Source organism: Patiria miniata, unplaced genomic scaffold (assembly GCF_015706575.1).
Source record: "Patiria miniata isolate m_02_andy unplaced genomic scaffold, ASM1570657v1 HiC_scaffold_5, whole genome shotgun sequence".
In the NCBI taxonomy this organism is placed as follows: Eukaryota; Metazoa; Echinodermata; class Asteroidea; order Valvatida; family Asterinidae; genus Patiria; species Patiria miniata.
The window spans coordinates 32,185,566-32,191,329 of record NW_024037072.1 but is presented as its reverse complement, the minus strand read 5'-3'; positions in this window follow the sequence as shown (position 1 = coordinate 32,191,329).

The following is a 5,764-nucleotide window of genomic DNA, read 5'->3' as shown; positions in this document are numbered from 1 at the left end:
TGCAGGTAAATCAAGTAAGGCTGAACACTGAAGCATGAAACGAACCGCCAAACGTGTTCCTCTGTCAACCACACTTTTAAATGTTGGAGCAGTTATCAACATAAGAAAAAAACCCGATCCATGCACTCTAAGAAAAAAATAGGCAATATTGGGTAAAATCGTACTCTTTATGGCAGTAGGAAGGGAACATGGTCGTTATGGGGGTAAACTTGACACAGCTTCTGTTGTGTCAGATTTTAATCCTGCACTATTTTACGCAGAAAAGACGATACTCCAAAAAACATGGTTAAAAAAGTACCTCAAAAGGAGTACTATTTTCGTTTACCCATCATTTTGATTAAATCTTGCCTACTCCATGTGGAGTAAAATTTTAAACATATGTTGCATTACATTGTGCTCAAAAGTTTCTCAAAAATATGCAAAATAGTATTTTTCTCCTTTATTGTTAATCTTTTTTTCGCTGCTATTTCTAATTGTGGTCAGGGACAAAGATAAACTTTGACGTCGTGGGGATTGGCAGAACTCGTACCCATTTTTGAAGTAAAGTTGAACTTCGAGAGTTTTAGCTCACGATCGACATGCAGCCTTCTACATATCGTAGACTATTCTGGTGTGGTAAACGTGTCATCATTTTTTCATGCTAATTACCCATGTTTTCATCATTTTTCATTACTCTTATAAGTCCATGCTCTTGTACAATGCTCTCACAGAGTCAGTCTGTCGGTACTGTGCATATGCAACACAGGTACCGAAGGCATCCAACACGCACAGCGAAACCGTTATCTGGAAGGAAAAAAGCGATAACGGCCAAGCTGTTATCCTTCAGTTTGCAAAGACTTTAACCAGTTTATTGCCGTATAGATTTTTTTTTGCGCACACAATTTGATTGATGAATGGTTCAATACGCAGTGCGACTCCACTACGCAACGGTTTCGCTGTATGTACGTGTACGTGTTCACGTGTTGGATGCCTTCGGTACCTGTGTGACATACATCATGCACACACACACACACCCATACTTGTTTCACATGACTAGTGTGGACTTTCCATTGCTTTCGTGTAGTTAAGAAAAACCAGTGAAAAAACTCATTTTTCTCAAACTGTGAAAACTCTTTCAACCCAATTTTTTTTCTATGATTCCCTTTAGTGTTTCTCTTCATTCTGCTACAGATAAACCTAACCCAAAAATGCCTCTAAACCTGTTTTCCAGAAATGGGGAAACACTGTGTGGACGTGGGGTAAGTCCACACAACGTCGGTGCTACCTACATTATGTGGACGTCTTTTGTTCGGAAGTCCACACTGCGTATGTAAGACAAACTCACCCATACAGACTCTGTGACAATGTCAGGTGCCTGATGGGAATGATTCGATGACGCTATGTAATTTGAACCGCCAGGCCCTCACAGCCAGACCATTTACCCCTGATTAACCCCTGGTATCCTTCAGACCCCAAACAGCCATTAAAACCACTGACTTACCATGTCAATGCCATTTGACAGTTCGATTTTGGGTCACAGGAGTGATCGAGGCAATCTCCATGTGAACAGTGCATTTGTACACAAGCCTATGTACATGTAAATGTGCACAAGCACCCTAGGTATTCCCGCCAATTTTCAACACCTCCAGGAGCATCACAAGACTGAGAAGAGCCCCTCTGGTGGATGTACCTTGGTCCATACTGGGATCACGGATCTTAGACACCAGGATAAACGACTGTTCTGAGCTCTAGTACAGAATGCACTCAGTGGACTTGACTTAATTGGTAAGACGCGTGATAACGGGCATTAATACCCGTTGGCTTGTAATCGCGAATTTTCCAGATGTGCCATTGTGTTGGGTTTTTGCATGACATCTAAAACGGAAATATTCATAAAACTGTAAGCAAAACTACTTCTTATTTAAGATATAATTGTTCCAAATTATTTTTAAAAAATCAATACTTCAGGATATAACAGATGGTATTGTGCAGTTTTTGTCGTCATAGATGAAGTATTAACCGGGAAAATGAACGTCAAAATTAGAGGAGAACACCGTTTACCAAATTTCGTTTTTAATTAGGCTTTTATTAAAAAGTTTTAGAGAGATGTGATGCCAAACCGATGAAACAAAAGCGACATTTCATTGTTCATCTTAAAGCTAAAGATATTGTGCTCGGCATTACCATGGTTAGGCCACACAAAAAAATAAGTCGCCCTCTGGTCAGCGCGCGCGTCGATTTTAATCATGCGCGTCAACCTTTTTTTTCTTCAAATTGTCCGCGGTAGCTACAGCAGCGCCCTCTATTGCCGCACCTCCTCAAATTTTTGTACCAAGGAATGGGGAAATTGCACCAAGGCAAATGATGGAGAGCACCAAGGCAAATTATGGAGGTCCCAATATATATGAGGACACAACAAAAGCAAAATAGTACCCACCTTGTCTGTACAATCCAAGCTTCAAAAAAGAAAAACCGCGTCGCCGCATCAATTCCGGAACTTTGGTCTGACCAGAGACCGAATATTTTTTTTGGGCCTTATGTAGTTATCACTTATCAGAATTCAGTAATAAAGACCAAAAACATAGACTCATGAATATTCAAAAATATAATTCGCTGGCTTGACAGACTTCCGGCGAGGCCAGATCGGGCGCAGAGCCTTGCAAATCTGAAAGCCACCGCGCGCAGTGGTCTTTGTTGAAAAGTAGACTATTCATGGTATTTGCCACCAGTACGGGCCGTTATCACGCGTCTAACCAGGAGTTGGGCCGAGTCATTAATCGTTGTGTAGGATCCGCGCTAGGATCTAGTGAAAGATGACCTGGGGAATGGCTACCACGTGGCTGGAACAATATAAAACATAGAAATGTGACTGCAATTAATACCAGCCACGCTCCAGCTAAAATAGTAATTAGTGTGAAAAAAAAACATGATGATGGCACGTTTACCACACCAAAATAGTCTACGATGTGTAGAGAAGGCTGCATGTCGTGAGCTGAAACTCACGTAGTTCAAACTTTCCTTCAAAAATGGGGACGAGTTCTGCCAATCCCCACGACGTCAAAATTTCGCGTACGTACGTCCTCCATCTTGTATACATGTCACTGATCTCTATTATAAAGACTGGATAGCTAATAAAGAGCCGCACAATGAATGAATTTGACGCCATATTGGTGAGACCGGCTGGTGATCTACAAAGGACAAGTTGCCGTTTTTATAGACAACATGATTTCTTTTGAAACGTCGCGGTTCACTTGACTTATATTTTGACCACCAACACTGACCAAGGTTAACTACAATTTTTCTAACGTCGTGGTTACTAAAATGCCGCAAATATCACTTTTTCAGCGTTTTGAAATAATAATCACTACAGAAATGTGTCCCTTTTAGAACATCATAATATGTGTACGTGACCAAAATGCGCGTCAACTGTTGATACAACGCGCGCGTATTTACGCGTAGAACGTTCGTATTATCCAGTCTTTATATAGAGATCAGTGATACATGTTTACCTCATAGATATAGAACTTAAAGCTATAGTCCATCATTTGTAATTTGTGCATTTTGTTCGTTTGAAGCAACGAAAGTGCTCAACATCTAAAGAAGGGTACTGAACAACTAACCTAATGAAGTTTCAGCTCAGCTTCAGCTGTATATTCCGAGAAAAACAGCATTCTAGGATCTCAATTTCAAATCAAAAGTTGCTGAATCATGTTTTGAATTGCGCCTGAATTCAGCGTCCGAGACACATTCTCGCTGAGCCGATTGCAGCTACGCGATGTTGCGCAGCGATCCGACGAATTATAGCAGCCGCGCGCGCGTGTGCGTCGTGCCAATGATTGCGCGCGCTTCGCCGAATAACAAAACGAACTACTAATTTAAATTTTCCTACAGTGCGTCTTAAGAAGCACCGTTGGAAAGGCCTTCTTTCGTTGATTACTTCAAAATGACAGCTTGCCAGAAAGAATAATTTCACAGGGATCAGTTTAGTCCCCTTACTATCTTTCAACCAAGTATGTTTTTCAACAATAATTACGCCAGCTACTTTTCGGATAGCTGCACGGGCCACGCGCAAAGGGCAGCTGCTGAATGCTGGACGGGAAAATATCGCCAACACCCCCACCTGAATTCAGCTATGCGTTGAAGTTCTAAACAACAGGTTGACATTTTTAACTACGATTTTTGACAATGTGACATTTCATATTCCTTTGAAAAGTTACACAAGAGTTTGCCTCTGTGTCTTATTTGGGGCCAAATTGGCGACTGTGTTGAAGGTAATTGATTTTCAGCCAAGAATACTAATTTGTACCGAAAAGTAGCCACATTGTGTTCTTATATCTTTAACAAAGGCAAATGTCAAAAGCGTAGTTAAATGTCAATCTGTTTCATGAGATTAAAATAAAAATCAACCGTTACGTGCCTATCAGACAAAACATAAACTTTTAATTTTACCAACATCAAAATGAAATAACAGAAAATCATTTTGTAAACGAGCAACGATAAAAACGGGCACTCGAAATATTGCGTTGCTTTAATAATAATAGCTTTATTTACAGATGGTATCCATGTCACCTGACAGATGATTTTCAATGGGCCATCAATTAATACTGCTAACCTCAATAGGAACATTACACTTGAAAGGAATGGATGACTACAAAAACAAGTCTGGCCATCTGTTGTTAGTACTGAACAAACTAATACTTAAATATCCATATCATCCATTAATCAAGATGTCAAGAATATCATTGCTCATGAAAAAAATACATTTGGTTGTCACCATCCGAATATTTATGTGAAGGTCTAGCCTATGCAACTTCCAGCAGGTGAGTATTGCTTCCCATAAATTTATGAACCAGAATAAGTAATCCAATATATCTTCCTCATATGCATGAACGCAAACAGAGGGCTATTCCATCTTTCAATTTCTGAGGAGCAACAATAAGACGATAACGAAATACTAAGCGAAACTTGTTAAATTTTAGCTAATATACCCCCGTCACACCGGAGGTGCGGTGCCACTGCGGTGCTTGTACGGCATAAACCGCAGTGGCACCGCCATGATCGCCGTGGTTCCGCAGTGGTTCCGTCATTGATCGCCGTAGCACCGCGGAAAACTGTCAAAACCGCGGACCTTCGCGGTGGCACGGCGTAAACTTTGAACATGTTCAAAACTTCCGCTCCACCGCAGGTTGGGCCAATCCGCAGTGGGATCGCCGCGGCGCCGCCATGACCGCCGTGGCACCGTACAAGGACCGCAGTAGGACCTCTATCACCGCCGTGCCTCCGCAGTACAACCGCCGTGCAATCGCAAAGGTCCGCAGTTTTCACAGTTTCCGCGGTGCTACGGCGATCAATGACGGAACCACTGCGGAACCACGGCGATCATAGTACCAGTGCTTCTAAGTCTTAAATAAACGGAAATCTTCCCTAGCTGGTTGCAAATACAATGTTTTCAAAAAAATTCATCAGCTCGCAGAGCCAATCGTACTCCAATTTTATCATACATCCCATAAAAAGAAAAGAATGAGGAACGGCCCTGCTGATGCTGATAGCAAATCCCATCCTCCTCCCTTGTTTTAAACCCTAATTCACGGCGGCAACTTTCTTGGAATGACTTTGGAACTTTCCAACAAGTTATTAGTATCAACAGATTGTTCCCTGAATTTTGCTTGCACAAAACCGGTTCTTCCTTGCATTTTTCCTAGCCAGAAAACCACTTCTTTTTAAGAAAACACAAGTCTGATAAAAATGTAGTGGCGACATGTATGATTACGCCCCTTCCTATTAA